Genomic DNA, 18,078 nt, shown 5'->3' with positions numbered 1-18,078 from the left:
TGCCCTCCCACCTCTCTCGCCCACCCCGCCTCCAGCCGGGGTCGGGCTGCACTTCCGCTCGGCTCCCGGCTGCAGCACGTCACGTCAGAGCATTCCCGGACGGCGCCGCGCGAACTCAGCGGGGTGGGGGCGGGGACGCTGGGAGAAAGGAATCACGCGAGAGCACACGGGACTCGCTTAGGGGGAGGGACGCGACGGGGCAGCCCCCGCCCCCAGCGAGTGCGGCGGGGAGCACCCCCGTTACCCCCGGCCGCGTCTGTGCGATTAGGGTTCGTGACTCGGCGCCTCGCCGCGGAGGCGAGGTCCCTAAAGCTCCCGGGAAGTGGGAGCAGGAGCCCGCCGGTGGCGTGAGAGTGGCCGCGTCTACCCCCTCCCCAGTCATTTTGGCATTTCCCCCCAAACCTAGGGACTTGAGGTGCAGCTTGGCGCTCCTGGAAGCCCGACAGTGGGGATTCGAGGCTCAGAGGGGTTTTCCCTGCAGTCCCCCTCGGCACCCCATGTCCTCGGTACCTGGGCGCCGGTACCGGTGCTGGAGCTGCCTTAGGGCTCCGGAGCCTCCATCCCACGGACGGCAGACTGCTTACATTTAGGAAGTTTCTATGCTTCTCAGGCTGTCTGCACGTGCATTATCTCTTAATAATCGCTAAATTCATTGAGCTCTTACTACGGTCGAGTGTTTTGCATCCCTTCTCTGCAAGCTGGACAAAGGTAGGCTTAGAAAGGTTAGGTATCCAAGCACAAGGTCACACTCATGATCGGGAGTGGATCTAGATTCCAGCAGCTTCAAAATCCAAGCTATATGTTACCCCACACAACCTCTAACAATCTTAGTGTCAAAGACATCAAACCCTTCACCTGCGAGGAATTTGCAGTGATTGTACTGCATTTATTCGTCGGAGTTTCCAACCAACCTGGAGGTGGGACAGGGATTTTATTGATGAGACTGAAAGGAAGGGGAGTTCTGTCTTGGTGCATTTTTGGAGATCGACAGAGCTGGAATCAAGCCACCCATCTTCTATTCCAGTGGGAGGTTTTTTATTATTACTTTTTAAGATTTAATTTATTCATGAGAGACCGAGAGAGGCAGAGACATAGGCAGAAGAAGCAGGCTCCATGCAGGGAGCTCTATGTGGGACTCCATCTATCCAGGGTCCCTGGGATCACGCCCTGAGCTGAAGGCAGATGCTCAACCTCAGCCAGGCGTCCTTATTCCAGTGCTTTGACTTAAATTCAAACCTGCTTGTGGAGGGAGCAGACTGGGGATCTGAAAAACCCAGTGTCTGAAAACTGGGTGGTCATCCCCCAACGGTTGATAGCCTAGGAAACCTACAAAAAGCAGGAGCTTGAAAAGAAGAGAGAGGAGTGTGTGTGTGTGTGTGTGGGGGGGGGGGGATGGTGATAAGACCAACACTTAATGGATGGGTAAAGAGGGAGAACTGAGGGAATCCCTGGGTGGCTCAGCGGTTTAGCGCCAGCCTTTGGCCTGGGCATGATCCTGGAGTCCCAGGATCGGGCTCCCGGCATGGAGCCTGCTTCTCCCTCCTCCTGTGTCTCTGCCTCTCTCTCTCTCTGTGTGTCTCTCATGAATAAATAAATAAATCTTAAAAAAAAAAAAAAAAAAGAGGGAGAACTGAGAAGAAACTTACGGCAAAAGACATTACTCAAAGTTAAAAACAAACGTTAGACTACAAGTATGGACCCATTAAAGGGGCAACAGTTTATTCATGTCAATTGGCATGTAAAAACTACTCAAAATATTTAACATCTGTTGCTGTTAAAGAATGCACCATAACCTGATAAAGGACATCTTGAAAAATCCTGCAGCACACGTCACAATAATAGTAAGCATTTCTCTTAAGATGAGAAACAAGGGGCAGCCCGCGTGGCTCAGGGGTTTAGTGCCAACTTCAGCCCAGGGCCCGATCCTGGAGACCCAGGATCGAGTCCCGCGTCGGGCTCCCTGCATGGAGCCTGCTTCTCTCTCTCTCTCTCTCTCTCTCTCTCTCTCTCTCATGAATAAATAAATAAAGTCTTAAAAAAAAAGTTGAGAAACAAGCCAAGGATGCTTGCTCTTAATAACCCTAGTCAATACAATAGTGGAAGGTTAGCCAGTCCAATAAACAACAGCAACAAATATATAAGGATTAAGGAAAAAAACTAAGGAACGTCAGTATTCATGAATGAAATTACTGTGTGTGTAGCAACCCCAAAAGAAAATTAAGATAGAATTGGTAAGTTTAGCAAGGTTGCTGGATATAAAACAATATAGCAAAAATCAATATACAATATCTATTGCAATTCTAGCAGCAGCAACCATCAGAAGGTATAACTTTTAATAATATTTCCCACTTAAGGGGTGCCTGGATGACTCAGTCAGTTGTGTCCAACTCTTGATTTCAGCTCAGGTCATCATCTCAGGGTGGTGAGGTTGAGCCCTGCATTGAGCTCTGTGCCCAGTGGGGAGTCTGCTCAAGATTCTCTCTCTCTCCCCCTCTCCCTCCCCCTTTGCACCACCCACCCCTGCCTTCCCCAGGTCCACACCTTCTCTCTCTCAAATAAATACATTTTTTAAAATATTTCCCATTTGGTTACATGAACATATACATATATAAAGCCAAGGTATATACTTGATTTGTGCACTTTGTTAAATGTTGTGCACAAACATTTTAATAATATACCATTTGCAATAGCAACAAAGATATAAAGTACTTAATAAATTGAACAGGTATGCCGGCCTTTGTGGATAAAATGATAAAGTTTTACTGAAAGATATTAAAGAAAATCTAAATTAATGGAAAGATAAACTGTGTGCTTGCAGAGAAAGACTTGATATTGTAAAGATTTCACTTCTCCCCATGACCTTAGTATTGAGCCAAGGGGGATATTAAGAGTTCTCCAAGCCTAGTCTTAGTAGAGTCTCACCCATCTGCTCATCTCAGGAGCAGGCTGAGTGGGATCACCCTTGGTGGTCCTTGACTCTTCCCCAGAGATTTCCTCCTGCAAACTGAGGAGGATTTCTTACCTTGGAAATCACATTCCTGAAACCTTCATCTTTTCCTCCTCTGCTTCTCTTTCTGGCTTATCTGGCAGTTTCCTTTTCTCTTCCCCAGCCCTTTGTAGACCTCTCCACAGACGGCAAGGTGTGCAGTAAAATTACCTTGATTGTCTGAAAGATGTCACCCTCCATCCCCCCACCCTACCCCAGCAAATTCTTGTGTTCACTCTCCTGGAAAGTGTGTTACTTAGGCCCTGACCCTTACAGGTATTTTGCCTCTGTTACCTTCTCCCACAAAATCGGTTGTCATTGCCTTGATCCTCAGACCCCTTGGTCTTAAGAGTGGGGTGATGGGGCAGCCTCGGTGGCTCAGCGGTTTAGCGCCACCTTCAGCCCTGGGCGTGATCCTGGGGTCCTGGGATTGAGTCCCACGTTGGGCTCCCTGCATGGAGCCTGCTTCTCCCTCTGCCTGTGTCTCTGCCTCTGTGTGTGTGTGTGTGTCTCATGAATAAATCAATAAAATCTTTAAAAAAGAAAAGAGTAGGGTGATGATTGAACAATTCTGTGACTATGCTAAAATCCATTGATTTGTACACTTTAAAGGATGAATTTTATTTCTAAAACTATTATAAAAAATAAAAAAATAAAACTATTATGAAAAATGTTAATAGGTCATTCAGTTTTCAAGTACAATTCATTCAACATTTCTGAAGTGCCCACTCATGCCATGCACTGTGCTAGGCTTTGATGAAGAAGACAAACATAATCTCTTTCCTCTCAGAGCTTCCAGTTTTGGAGTGAGGGGCAGACAACAATAATACCACAACAATACCATATGGTGAAAGGAACACAAGTGCTATTAGATCACCTTTCTCAGAAGTGAGGCGCTGAAGAAAGATTTCCAGAGGAAGCTCTCATCTCAGCTGTGAGCGATGAGATAAGTAAGCATTCAGAAAAAGCAGCTTCCATCTTGGCAGGAGTAGAGATGTGGTTACAGGCCGGAAGCTGAGGTTCCAAAGGTTGGATCTACTTCTGTGGGTCTGAGAGGACCCAGCCAGAGGTGATTGATTTCCCCCAAAGTTTTTCTCCCTTTATCCCAGGATGTTATTTGGTAACAAAACCAAGACATATAGTTACTGGTCCTGTGAGGAGAAGACCCACTCATTTCCACAGGAAGTCAGGAGAGGAGTAGGTCTTATGGTTTATTCTGGAAAGGAAGGCGTCCAGTTTTTCCTAGAGTATTACAGCACTGAGGTGACTCCTGGGTCCTTGTCTACAGGCTCTAGGGGAAAGAGTGCAGAGAAGCTCTTTCAAATAAATAAAAATAAAATAAAAATTTAACTAGGCTCTATACCCAACATAGGGCTTGAACTCACAGCCCTGAGATCAAGAGTTGCATGCTCCATAGACTGAGCCAGCCAGGTACCCCTCCACCAGTGGATAGTTATTAAATAGAAGATGACAAAACTATATTATGTGATGTAAATTTAATTTGCATATATTTCTAACAACACGTATACCTCAGATAGAACACGTATTGGGGCCGTGCATCTTCTATGTGTGCTATTGCCTGTGATTCAACCCTGAACCCAAACTGACACAGCCCCGCCTTCAGGGAACTTAGAGTCAATTGGAGAAACAGACCTTAAATGCCATTCCGTTTAAACACTCCACAGTAGCAGGTGTGGCATAGAAATAAATTATAAATTTTAAAAGATTGTAATTCAACCTTGGTTCAAATCAGTTACAAATGAGAGTGATGTCTAATGGGAAGTGTTGCAAGAAAAGCACTTTGTTGACATGAGGTCTTTCAGTGCGGCTTAGGTACAGGCACATACAGGTAGAGCTATAGCTATAGACAATAAATATCGGGATCCCTGGGTGGCGCAGCTGTTTGGCGCCTGCCTTTGGCCCAGGGCGCGATCCCGGAGACCCGGGATCGAATCCCACATGGGGCTCCCGGTGCATGGAGCCTGCTTCTCCCTCTGCCTGTGTCTCTGCCTCTCTCTCTGTGTGACTATTATAAATAAATTTTAAAAAAATTAAAAAAAAAAGACAATAAATATCAAGCTAGACTCCAGGTTGCAATGGACCAACATCTGGCCAAGGGAAGAAGCTTTTACAAAATTAGTTTTGGGCATGCTCTGTCTGCAGTTAAAGAGGAGCTACCATTTCATTTTATTTTTTACTTGTTTTTTTTTTTTCATGTCATTTTAAAAAGTGGGAAAATGTGGAATTTAAGAAACAAAACAGAGGATCATTGGGAAAAGGAGGGAAAAATAAAATAAGATGAAATCAGAGAGGGAGGCAAACTGTAAGAGACTCTTAACTATAAGAAACAAAGAGGAGGTTGCTGGAAGTGAAATGGGTGGGGGATGGGGTAATGGGTGATGGTCCTTAAGGAGGGTATGTGAGGTAATGAGCACTGGGTGTTAAATGCAACTGATGAATCACTGAACACTTTATTTATTTATTTATTTATTTATTTATTTATTTATTTATTTATTTATTTATGGCAGACACTGAGAGAAAGGCAGAGGCACAGGCAGAGGGAGAAGCAGGCTCCCTGCAGAGAACACAACGTGGGACTTGATCCCGAGGCTCCAGGATCACACCCTGGGCAGAAGGTAGCGCTAAACCGCTGGGCCACCCGGCTGCCCTGAACACTATTTCTGAAACTAATGATACACTATTTGTTAAGTAATCGAATTTAAATAAAGTAAAATTTTAAAAAATAATAAATAAATAAAAGGGGGATAAAATCAGGTAGCCTCTCTGATAGGCTACTTCTAACTCCAGAAATTATAACCTAAAATTTAAGGTTTTGTTTTCTTTTATTGTAGAAAATTGAATTTGTCATAGCGAAGTATGTGTGTTCACTTCAAGTTAAAACTATATTTGTTATATGAAGTTACATTTGCCCATTGACCTTATATTGATAACACCAAGTTTGAGACCTTGCTGATTTTGTTATAATTAACCATATCTACATATTATCTTGCCAAGTTAGATTCTAAATCTAGCTTCCTTCCTTGTGAGTTATTCAAGTAAAAAAAAAAAGTATAGCATATTTGCTTTCAAAAACACATCACTACATCTGGATTCTCCACAAAGGAAAGCATTTAGGGTGTTAGGTACATGAAGAAGTTCACCCCCTTGCATATACACTACATTCAAAATTGTGTTTAAGAAAAAGAGCATGCCTAAGAAAAAGAAAAATAATAAAAATGCAAAACTTTTCACTATGTTTTCAAATGTCATGTAACATGGTTATGATACCTAGGCATGAAAAGTTATTTTAAAAAGGTTTCCCTGAAAAAAAAAAAAAAAAAAAAAAAGGTTTCCCTGATGGGCGCCTGGGTGGTTCAGTCCATCTGCCTTCTGCTCAGGTCATGATCCCGTGGTCCTGAGATTGAGTCCTGAATCCAAGCATCTGAGGTCCCTGTTGGAAGGACCAACAGTGGGAAGCCTGTTTCTCCCTCCCCCTCTGCCTGCTGCTCCCCCTGTTTGTGCTCTCTCTCTGTCAAATAAGTAATTAAATCTTAAAAAAAAAAGTTTTCCCGGATGGAGGATTAAATCCCTGCCCCCTCCCCTCCATGATATTCATTGAGATGTTTTTGAGGACAGAAAGATTGGACGGGGAACATGGCAAAACTCCTGTTTGCATTTTTCTACCCAAAGACCAATAGAGATTTTTAGTCCATGTGGTACTTATTCTCCCAATAACTTTCCAGTTCTCAGAGTGATAAGAGAGCACCCAGCATTAACTACAAACAGACGGCTGGATTCTCTTTTGCCATCTCATTCTTCCCCGTTCTCACGGACTATCCAAACTCAGCTAACAGCACAGATGTGGAATTGGAGGGGCAGCGGGATGGGGGATGAATTCTCATATGACACTGGGCTGGAGGGCACTTTCAGAGGCCAGGCACCATCTAGATTCCAATTCAAATTGCTACAAGAATGCTCTTTTCTACCATATGTCCGGATCACAAAATTCCACAACTACAAACCATATTGAATGGACATCCTAGAGAGTTTCTCATAATGGAAGATTTCATATCCAGACTGGGAAATATTTGGTCACATAAGTAGGGTAGAGGTTGTGTTAGAAGAAAGAAATGGGGCTTTCTATATTTTACTGTCATTTCTTTGATGAGAAATGCAAGGTGTTAAATAAAAAGAGGGTGAATGCTCATGATCCCGGCCTGTAGAGCAGACCTCCCTCTTCAGTCTCCAATTGCCAAGGAGGCATCACTAAACACCACCACACTCTCTCTCCTCACATATAGGCTTCACAGGAGACAGACACTCCCTGGAGTGAGGTCCACTATCGCTCTGCAAAGCAGTGTCAAAGATTCAGGGAAGATACACCCTTCAAAGTAGGTCTAAGGAGCCATTTTCCTTTCTTTGATCAGTGCTCCTCAGAAAAAATTAGTCATAAAAGAAGAAAGAGTGTTACTACACTTAAAAATGTCTTGCTCCATATTTTTAAAGATTTTATTAATTGAGAGAGAGGGGGAAAGAGAGAGCATGAGCAGGGAGGGGGAGAAGAGGCAGAAAGAGAGTAACAGGCAGATTCCGCACTGAGCAGGGAGCCTGATGTGGGGCTCAGTCCCAGGACCCCGAGATCATGACCTGAGATGAAGGCAGTCTCCGAATTAGTCACCCAGGTGCCCCTGTCTTGCTTCATGTTTATGCAGGATGCAAATTCAGTGTAAGAAGCACTCCAATCCTTAACTGCTTCTTCAGAAAGGGAGCAGTTGGTGGTCTCTGTCCCCCTGGACTTTGAAATGTGTTACCTGGTTAGCTTGGGCTTGGGTGATGCCAAGAACATCAACATTCAAGGGCCTGGAAGCTGTAAAATGCTGCACTCAAGTGTATCTGGAAGCCTATACCTTAGTCTTGACAGTAGGGAAGAAAACCCTGGAAGAGCATGGAAGAAAATTGATTCTTGCTGATAGGGAAGAAGTGGAACAAGAAGCAGATAATATTTTGAAGGATGCTGATATCAATGATGTTGCTTTCCTCATGGTTGATAATCCACTTGGGGATACAATACACAGTGATCTTATTCTGGGAGGAACAAAACTGGGAATCTCTTATCGAGTTATTCAAAATGCTTCCATAATAAATGCTGTAGGCTGCTGTGGTTTACAGTTGTATAAATGTGGAGAGAAAATTTCTATTGTTTTTTGGACAGACACTTGGAGACCAGAAAGCTTCTTTGACAAAGTGAAGAAGAATAGACTGAACAACACACACACACTCTCCTTACTAGACATCGAAGTAAAGGAGCAGTCTTTGGAAAATCTCATCAAAAGAAGGAAGACCTATGAACCTTCTTAGTATATGAATGAAATCCAAGCAGCACAGCAACTTCTGGAGAATCGATACTCAACAAGGAGACACTGTGTTGGCTTAGCCAGGGTTGGAGATAAAGACCAGAAAATTGCAGTTAACTCTTGCAGCAAACATGTACTATGGATTTGGGAGGACCGTCACACTCCTTAATTATCACATGAGACAATGTGCATGTGCTGGAGATGAAGATGCTAAGTCAGTCAGTTTTCCATACTTGAAAATACCTCAAAATCCCCAACCATTGATGGACTCTGAACATAGACATGTTCTATTGTTAGGTGGTTAATTTCAGCCATGTATGCCTCTACACATGTTTGTAAAACCAACTCAACAGTTCTTTTGGTTTATCTAATAAGTATAAAACAAGCGACCAAGAAGAAAGCTGTTGACTCAGCAATTAAAACAAACACAAGAAGCCAGGTCAGTTGTGGCACGGAGTCAGGGGCTGTGTGCATGTGTCATACTGTGCTGGATGCTGGGCTCACGGCAGAGACAGGACAGACTCGTCCCTGCCTTTTTGGAAGTTCTCAACCAGTGAGGAGTACAGATAGATGAGCAGATACAGAGGCAATGACAAAAACAAGAGATCATGGATGTGACAACCTCAGCACAGTATGTACAATCATACGCATTCTCTTCCCTTTGGATGCCACAGTCTTGAGAGCAGTAAGTGCAATGCAAAAATGAATTCACTTTGAGATTTGTATTTAGCTTTTTGAAGTTTTCCAAGTCCAGTTAGTGAGCCCTTTGCTAACTAAAAACAGATTTCCTAGGCAGCCCAGGTGGCTCAGTGCTTTAGCACTGCCTTCAGCCCAGGGCCTGATCCTGGAGACCTGGGGTCGAGTCCCACATCAGGCTCCCTGCATGGAGGCTGCTTCTCCCTCTGGCTCTCTCTCTGTCTCTGTCTCTCATGAATAAATAAATAAAATCTTTTAAAAAATAAAATAAATAAAAACAGGTTTCTATCCTTCAAAGAAAAATTTATATCTGATCTTATATTTTCTTTTCTTTTTTAAGAGTTTATTTTTAATAATCTCTACATCCAACCTTTGGCTTGAACTCACAACCCAACATCATGCAGTGCTGACTCTACCACCAGGTGCCCATTATATTTTCTTTATAAAGAAGGCCTTTTACAGGGGTGCCTGGCTGGCTCAGTTAGTGCCTGGTGACTCCTGATCTTGGAGTTATGAGTTCAAACCCCATGCTGGGTATAGAAATTACTTAAAAATAAAGTCTTTGAAAAAAGAAGGCAGGCTTACATGTGTATTTCTGTCATCATGGCTTAAATGGTCCAGTGCGCTGCCCATGTCCACGTGGCCAGACTTCTCCTGGGCAAATCCAGCTGCAAAGCTTTTTTAAATTCCTCAAAAATGGACGATGTTCTCTCACATCCAGGCCTTCACATTTTTTAAAGCCTAAAATGATGTTTTCCCCCATCTCTTTCTTTTTCAAAATAAGGAGCTCTCCATCTGACCACCACGGTGCTGCCACTGTGGACACAAGCTGTTGCAGCCCATCAAGCTGACCAGGACCAGGAAGGTGCTGCAGGGACTGTGCAGGCGGGTGTGCGTGCAATTCACAGAGGACACCAGCCTCTCCACTCTCCGCAACCGCGACGGCAACGGGAAAGGCCCGGAGGCAAGGATGACTGCTCACCCTATCAGTCAGAGTGAGAGGCTCAGGGGTGGCGCAGGACTCATGGTGGGCCCTGGGTGTCTGGCCCACAGGGATGATCAGCGATTGTTAATAAGGTGTTTATATTATTATTTTTTAAGATGACATTCTTTTAAAAATTTTTATGTTTATTTATTTATTTTTAAAGATTTTGCGTATTTATTCATGAGAGACAAAGAGAGAAGCAAAGGCATAGGCAGAGGGAGAAGCAGGCTCCTCCCAGGGAACCGCATGAGGGACTGGATCCCCAGACTCAGGATCACACCTTGAGCCGAAGGCAGACGCTCAACCGCTGACCCAGGCGTCCCGACATTTTTTTTTTTTTTAATTTATTTATGATAGTCACACAGAGAGAGAGAGAGAGAGAGGCAGAGACACAGGCAGAGGGAACAGCAGGATCCACGCACCGGGAGCCTGACGTGGGATTCAATCCCTGATCTCCAGGATCACGCCCTGGGCCAAAGGCAGGAGCCAACCGCTGCGCCACCCAGGGATCCCCCGACATTCTTTCTTAAAAAAGATTTATTTATTTGCTAGAGAGAAACCACTAGTGTGGGGAGGAGCAGAGGGAAAGGGAGAAGCAGACTCTCTGCTGAACAGGGAGCCCTACCCGGGCTCCAGGCTCCTTCTGGGGACCGTAGGATCAGGACCTGAGTCCAAGGCAGATGCCCCAAGTTGAAATTTTCTTTCTTTCTTCTTTCTTTCTTCCTTCCTTTCTTTCTTTCTTTCTTTCTTTCTTTCTTTCTTCTTTCTTTCTTTCTTCTTTCTTCTTTCTCTTTCTTTCTTTCTTTCTTTCTTTCTCTTTCTCTTTCTTTCTTTCTTCTCTTTCTCTCTTTCTCTTTCTTTCTTTCTTCTTTCTTTCTTTCTTTCTTTCTTTCTTTTTTTTTTTTTTTTTAAGATTTTACTTATTTATCCATGAGAAACACACAGAGAGAGGCAGAGACATAGGCAGAGGGAGGAGAAAATTGAAATTCTTAAGTAGAAAACCAAGTAACAGGGACGCCTGGGGGGCTCAGCGGTTAAGCGTCAGCTCAGGTCATGATCCTGGGGTCCTGGGATGGGTCCCACATGGGGCTCCCCAGAGGGAGCCTGCTTCTCCCTCTGCCTGTGTCTCAGCCTGTCTCTGCGTTTCTCATGAATAAGTAAGTAAAATCTGAAAGAAAGAAATAAGAAAGAAAAGAAAAGAAAATAAAAGAAAAGAAAAGAAAAGAAAGGAAAAGAAAGAAAAGAAAAGAAAAGAGAAAAGAAAAGAAAGATAAAACCACACAGCATGGCAATAATGAAACCCCACGGAATCACCACCCCCTTTCCGACACTAACAATTTGCCCCCCCTCCTTTTTTTTAGTAAGTAAAATGTTGTAGAGTCAATTGATGCCCCTGTGTCCTCCTTCCTGATACCTTCCCTCTCCCCAGAGGTAACCTCCAGCCTGAATCATTATCATTCCCATGAATTATTTTGTACTATCACTGTATTTTTATGTGTCTGTGAGAATATACAGCATTTTAATGTGTTCAAACTGGATATATTTATTAGCTAATACATTACAGTTTTGTCTTGTGTTCACATTACATTTTTCTTACCAGTACTTTCACAACTTTTTTAGTCACAGTTTCTCAGTTTCACGTGAAACAAATACAAAAGATTGAGCAGGATCTTGCTGTAGAAGTTTCAATGAAAATATTCAAATTTTGCGTTCTGTGGAAATTGTAAAATATCACAGAAAGGAAACACAAGGTTATTTTTTTAGACAATCTGGTGGATAGGTTTCAATAAGTAACCAGTAAATATGGTTTTGCCAAACTCCAAAAAGGCTTTACATGCCTTAAGTGTTTTTCTTGAATTGGTTGGAGCCAGAATTTATTTTATTATATTTGAATAGATGATACAATTGCATGGTTCAGAATTTAAAAGAGGCAAAGGATGTATATGAAAAGTCTACCAACCACTTCATCCCTCACCACACACTTCACATCTCTGAAGGCAATGGATGTTATGAATTTCTTCCAAACCAGTCAAATGAGAGGATACTCTAAGTGTACAGGCAGCTTGCTGGCTTTTTCCTATCAATATTATATTTTTGAAACATATATTCTGAAACATATAGACCCGGATGACTCATTTTATCTACTCTATAACATGCTGTCCAACAGAACTTTCTGCAATGACGGAAATGTTCTATAACTACACTGTCCAGTATGGTACCACACTGAACAATTGATATAAAACTAATGTGATTGAGGAACTAAATTTAAAATTTGAAATTTAAAACATAGAATTAATTTAAATATTTAAATTTAAGTTTATGTAGCCCCATGTCGCTTGTGGCTACCATGGGGAACAGAACACCACTGTTGTATTCAATTATATGAATATACCACAGATCAGGGTGCCTGGGTGGCTCAGTAAGTCCTACCTTGGGCTCCCTGCTCATCAGGAAGTCTGCTTCTCCCTCTCCTTCTGCTGCTCCCCCTGCTTGTACTTTCTTCTCTCCCTGTCAAATAAATGAATAAAATCTTTTTTTTTAAGGGTCCCTATTGCCCCATAGAGTCACCAACATTTGCTATTACCAGACTCATCTTTGTTAATTTGATGGATGTAAAATGTTATCTCATTGTTATTTTAATTGGCAGTTTTTGTTTTTCCTTTGAGGAATTGTCTTTTGTACCATTTTCACTTTTTGTGTTGGATTTATTGTCTTTTTCATATTGATTTGAAGGCGTTCTCCATAAATTCTTCTTGGTTATATGCCTATATATGATGTCTCCTATAGTGTGCCTTTTGTTATTAGCTTAATTTTTGGAATAGCAATATATTCACATGTATTTCAAAAGGCACACAATGATAACCAGGGCTCTTTCAAAAGTTAAATGCAGAGTTACCATATGACTGGAAAAGATTCTCTCCTTGACCAAACTCCAACCAGGCTCCTCTAAGCCCTTTCCATCTAGCTCTATAAAGACTTAAACTAATACCAGCATCATTTCTAATAGCTCAAGGCCACAGCTCTAGGATGATCCTTGCCCCTCCTTTAAGTGCCTACCTGAGAAAACTCAAGGCTGCCAAAGGAACTTACTGTTTAGCCAACGCCTAAGGTTATCACCCCTGCCTCCCAGCCTCTGTGGGAGGGTAGGAGCCTAACTTGGATAAGCACCAGTTAATAAACTCGAATGGATTTCACATGGACCAAACCACTGGGATTCCTGCTTTTTAAATTTTTCATTTCCACTCTACTAAGTTGCCACTCACTCCCCTTTTCAATGCCCAGTTACCTCTGTATCAAAGTTGAGTTTCATTCATGCTGGCCTCTTTTCCCTGCTGCAACAGTATCTTACTGACTAAAGTTTGTCCTTACCACTTTAAGGAGGGTCCAGTTTTGTTTATGTTGACACAAACCAGCAATTTTACCTGAGAAATAAAAGCATGTGTCCACACAGAAAATTGTACAAGAATGTTTATAGCAGCATTATTTATAATAGCCAAAGGCAGAAACAACTTAAGTGTCCATCAACTGATGAATAAACAAATTATGATATATACATAGAATGAAATAGTTTCAGCCATAAAAAAGGAATGTACTACTGATACATGCTACTTTGATGAACTTTGAAAACATGCTGAAATAGGAAGCCAAACACAAAAGATCATATATTGGGTGATTCCTTTTCTTTTCTTTTTAAGATTTTATTTATTTATTGGGGATGCCTGGATAGCTCAGTGGTTGAGCCCCTCCCTTTGGCTCAGGGCATGATCCCGGGTCCTGGGATTGAGTTCTGCATCTGGCTTCCTGCAGGGAGCCTGCTTCTCCCTCTGCCTGAGTCTCTGCTTCTCTCTCTCTCTCTCATGAATAAATGGATAAAATCTTAAAAAAAAAAAAGATTTTATTTATTTACTTAAGAGAGACAGAACCGAGATAGCGATGGAGAGAGCACGAGTGGGAAAAAGAGGAAGAGGGAGGCTCTCCTAGAACAGAGAACCCGATGCAGGGCTTGATCCCAGGACCCTGGCTCATGACCTGAGCAGAAGGCAGATGCTCAACCGACTGAGTCACCCAGGAGTTCCTGATTCCTTTTTTTAAAAAAAGATTTACTTATTTATTTTAGAGAGAGAGCGCGAGAGTATATGAGGCAGGGGTGGGGGTGGGGGGAGGCAGTAGGCAGAGGGAGAGAATGGGGAAGCAGATTCTGCACTGAGCAGAGAACCTGATGTCAATGCCAGGAGATCTCAAGACACAAGCAGGGGGAGAGGCAGAGGGAGAGGAAGAAGCAGGCTCCCACTGAGCAGGGAGCTGACACAGGACTGGATCCCTGAGCCAAAGGAAGATGCTTAACCGACTGCACCACCCAGGTACCCCATAGAATAGTTTTTTGTGTTTTTTTTAATTTTTTTTAAATTTATTTATGATAGTCATACAGAGAGAGAGAGAGAGAGGCAGAGACACAGGCAGAGGGAGAAGCAGGCTCCGTGCACCGGGAGCCCGACGTGGGATTCGATCCCAGGTCTCCAGGATCGCGCCCTGGGCCAAAGGCAGGCGCTAAACCGCTGCGCCACCCAGGGATCCCCAAATAGTTTGAAAGTATACTCTTACATACTCTTTCTCTTCTCTGGGAAAATGTATGTTTTTTTTTTTTAATGTTTTTGTTTTAATGTTGGTTATAACTCTGTATCCATTTCATGGAGCATTTTTACTTTTTCTTTTTTAAAGATTTATTTATTTATTTATTTATTTATTTATTTATTTATTTATTTATTTGAGAGAGACAGCGCGCGCGCGCGCGAGAGAGAGAGAGAGAGAGAGAGAGAGAGAGAGAACTATCTGAGGGAGGGGCAGAAGGAGAGGGAGAAGGAGACTCCTCATTGAGCAGGGAGACTGACTCAAGCCTCGGTCCCAGGACCCTGAGATCATGACCTGAGCCAAAGACAGACACTTAACCAACTGAGGTTAATGTCTCACTAAATGTAAATATTTTCAGCTGGGCCACAAGTTGCACAGAGGAAGGGACCTACAGTTTTGTTAAGCACTACTCCAGTGGTTAGCACACTGATGGCACAAAATTGGCCATCAATATTTGCTGACTGTTTGATTACATGAATGAATAAAAGAAATAGCCTCAAAATGGAATATGAACCAAGTTATTCTTAAATATGGGCAAATTTGAGCTCCCTATGAAGGCCTTCTACTTCAGAGCAAGTAAAAGATAAGAACTGGGAAAGACCATATAGCCCCAATTATGAAAGCAGAGGGTTGTAGATGGAAGTGGATGCCTCATCATGGTCCCTCTATGCAGAAGCCCAATATAAAAAGATAGTGATGACAGAGATGTGTCAGTACCAGGGACCCCATCATCACTGGAGGTCTGCTAGAACCCTGGGCATTCATCATGCTATCTGAGAGCCAAGTGCTATGTAGGTTCTTGGGGAAGACTCTGCAGATACTCTCACAGACAGGAGACTGGGCCTTAGAAAGAAGTAGATTTCTTAATAGAAAGAAGAGTCCCTCAAAATACCAACTTAAATTATATATTTCTTTTTTTAAAATATTTTATTTATTTATTCATGAGAGACAGAGAAGAGAGAGAGAGAGGCAGAGACACAGGCAGAGGGAGAGAGCCCATACAGGCTCCATGCAGAGAGCCCGAGGTGGGACTCGATCCCGGGTCTCCAGGATCAGGCCCTGGGCTGAAGGTGGCACTAAACCGCTGAGCCACCTAGGCTGCCCATATATTTCACTCTGTAACAAAACTGTATCCAAAAATAGATTACACTTACAAAATTCCCCTATCTTCTCGAGGCAGAGGTGGCTCAATGTCTTCTATGGGGAGCCAGAGAAAGCTTACTCACCATGTCCTCACCCCTCTGACTCATGCTCAGTGACTATCATGTTTATTCTGCATCTATATGTCAATACTAGGAAGTGCCTTGGACAGAGGTATGAGAAATCTATTCCCTGGAAAGATATTATATCCTAGGTATCCTAGCCGATATGTCTCACATGACTTTGACTAGCATCAGTTAGCCCTTTAGGTTCAATTACCAAATACACTGGCCAACAGATCTCTAGAGTTGCAGTAAGGATCATCACAAATCCCAGATTGTGATTTGTTCATTCATTCAGTACACTTGCCTGAGCACCTCCCGTGTGGGATATAATTGTTGGGTCAGTCCCTGGTATCTACCTAGACAGCTATTTCCACATGACCCAGAAATCTTGATCTATAGAATAGATTTGAAGATTGATGGCTTAGCCTGCTATTTGCCAAATTTCCTTTTTGTTGTTTCAAAAAAGAACAGAGGGGATGAAGGGAGCAGGAGTTTGAGAGAGCTTGTTTTAAATGTGCAGGTTGATTAAATTGTTGAGTGGGGTCACCATCACATGACACCTCTCCTGCATAAAACTCAGGGAAACCCCAGGACTCTACATCTGAGTAGAGCTCTATATTTGAGTAGCCTCTGGTGCCTGGTCCTGGCTCTTCTCTGAGTTGTTTGGCTACAGGGCCAGACCAAAGCCATGTTGATATTTTTTACTGCTATGACCAGACTTTCTGCTTTTTCACCATGGAGTCATTTAATTGCATTATCCTTTGAATCAGCTGCCATGTATATTAGGGGCGTCAGCCCCACACAAGACTTGGAAAGTAAGGTATCATAGTAAGGTAAAAAAAGGCATGTGCTCTACAGACAAAGCTTGGGTTCAAATCCAACCTTCTGCACTTACTTCTCTAGGCCTTATGGAAAAATAGGGCTAATAGGAGTCCAGTATCAGTTGGATGTACTCAACTGAAATCTACAAAAAACTCAGCTAACAATAAACACATCAAATTGTTTCGTATTACAAAAGTCTAGAAGTAGGTGTCTGCTAAAAACATTCAACTCGGGGATCCCTGGGTGGCTCTGCGGTTTAGCACCTGTCTTCAGCCCAGGGCATGATCTTGGAGTCCCGAGATCGAGTCCCACATCCGGCTCCCTGCATAGAGCCTGCTTCTCCCTCTGCCTGTGTCTCTGCCTCTCTCTCTCTTTCTCTGGGTCTCTCATGAATAAATAAATAAAATCTTTAAAAACAACAACAAACAAAAACACACATTTAACTCTATCATCCAAGACCCAGGCTTTCCTCACTCTGCCCCATCATGCTTGCTGTGCTGGCTTTCGGGGTCTTCTGTGATGTTCTACTGATACTCTTTGCTCAAGGGAAATATTGCTCCTAGATTTCCTAGATCAATTTGGGAATACTGCTGTTTTGAGGAGGGAAGAAAGAGTAGGTAGGGGACAGTGGTCCTGTGATGGTTTGGATTGTTATTCCCCATACTTTGCTTCCTCTTTAAGTACACATTCATGCCCTTTGGTATGTGACTCTCTTGGACCAATGGAATGTCATGACATGATATAACCAGATACTTTAAATGTGCTTTTGTGACTTGATTTGGCCTCTTACACCTCTGTGATGTGTCAAGAGAAAAGCAAATTCTATATATCCACTGCCCCTTTAGCTTGGCCCAGGTTAAATAACTGAACATAACCAGGAGCCTGAAGTTCTACCATTCTCTGTTAAGCCCAACATGGATAAGCCAAACCATAGCCAACTTCTACCACCAAAAGCATGAAAATAGGTGATTGTTATTGTAAGCCATTGAGAGCTTGGAGTTGTTTGTTACACAGTAAAAACTGAGTATTGCAGGCCATTTTGAGGGCCCCACCAATGTCTAAGCTCTTTAGTAGGATCAATTATCTTACACCACAACTCAGAGATGTGAGGAGAAATAGTTTATCTATAAGTAATGTGGTTTTTCTTACAACCTTCATTCACTAGGTAGCATGAAAAGCTGGAGTTGTTTCAGTGCAATACCAAAGAATAAGTGGGTGTTCAGATACTTTTCAGTCTCTCTAGATAAAAATGCTCAGAGTCTCAGATCTCTCAGACGTCTTCCCTGCCCCCAGGCTTCTTGCTAAGTTTCTGTTGGGGGTGCATGAAGAGAGAGATGAGGCTTAAGTGATCTCCTCAGGGATGGGTATAAGAAGGGAACTGGGGTTCTCATGCTTTCAGTA

At 42.9% G+C, this 18,078-nt stretch overlaps 2 long non-coding RNA genes and 1 pseudogene across 3 annotated transcripts in view; 2 read left to right on the top strand and 1 right to left on the bottom strand.

Moving 5' to 3' along the window:
- The first annotated feature begins 208 nt into the window (after window positions 1-208).
- On the top strand, window positions 209-10,702 carry LOC125752194 (uncharacterized). Its single transcript, XR_007401077.1, has 3 exons — window positions 209-708; window positions 5,515-5,622; window positions 9,821-10,702. It is a non-coding gene; the product is annotated as an uncharacterized LOC125752194 (long non-coding RNA).
- LOC118350452 (uncharacterized) overlaps window positions 1,692-18,078 on the bottom strand; it is a 45,541-nt gene continuing 29,154 nt past the window's right edge. The window contains exons 2-4 of one of the 2 annotated variants that reach the window (XR_004804264.2): window positions 12,452-12,529; window positions 11,619-11,733; window positions 1,692-4,277 (exon numbers count right to left, since the gene is read on the bottom strand). This is a non-coding gene — a long non-coding RNA (uncharacterized LOC118350452). Of the gene's footprint in view, window positions 4,278-10,963; window positions 11,190-11,618; window positions 11,734-12,451; window positions 12,530-18,078 lie in introns of those variants that run through there. The other variant, XR_004804265.2, reaches the window with a different exon arrangement.
- Window positions 7,789-9,133, top strand: LOC118350451 (diphthine methyl ester synthase-like; annotated as a pseudogene).

The sequence above is a fragment of the Canis lupus genome, chromosome 12, assembly GCF_003254725.2.
Source record: "Canis lupus dingo isolate Sandy chromosome 12, ASM325472v2, whole genome shotgun sequence".
Taxonomy (NCBI): Eukaryota; Metazoa; Chordata; class Mammalia; order Carnivora; family Canidae; genus Canis; species Canis lupus.
This window is presented reverse-complemented; position numbering and strand designations above follow the sequence as displayed.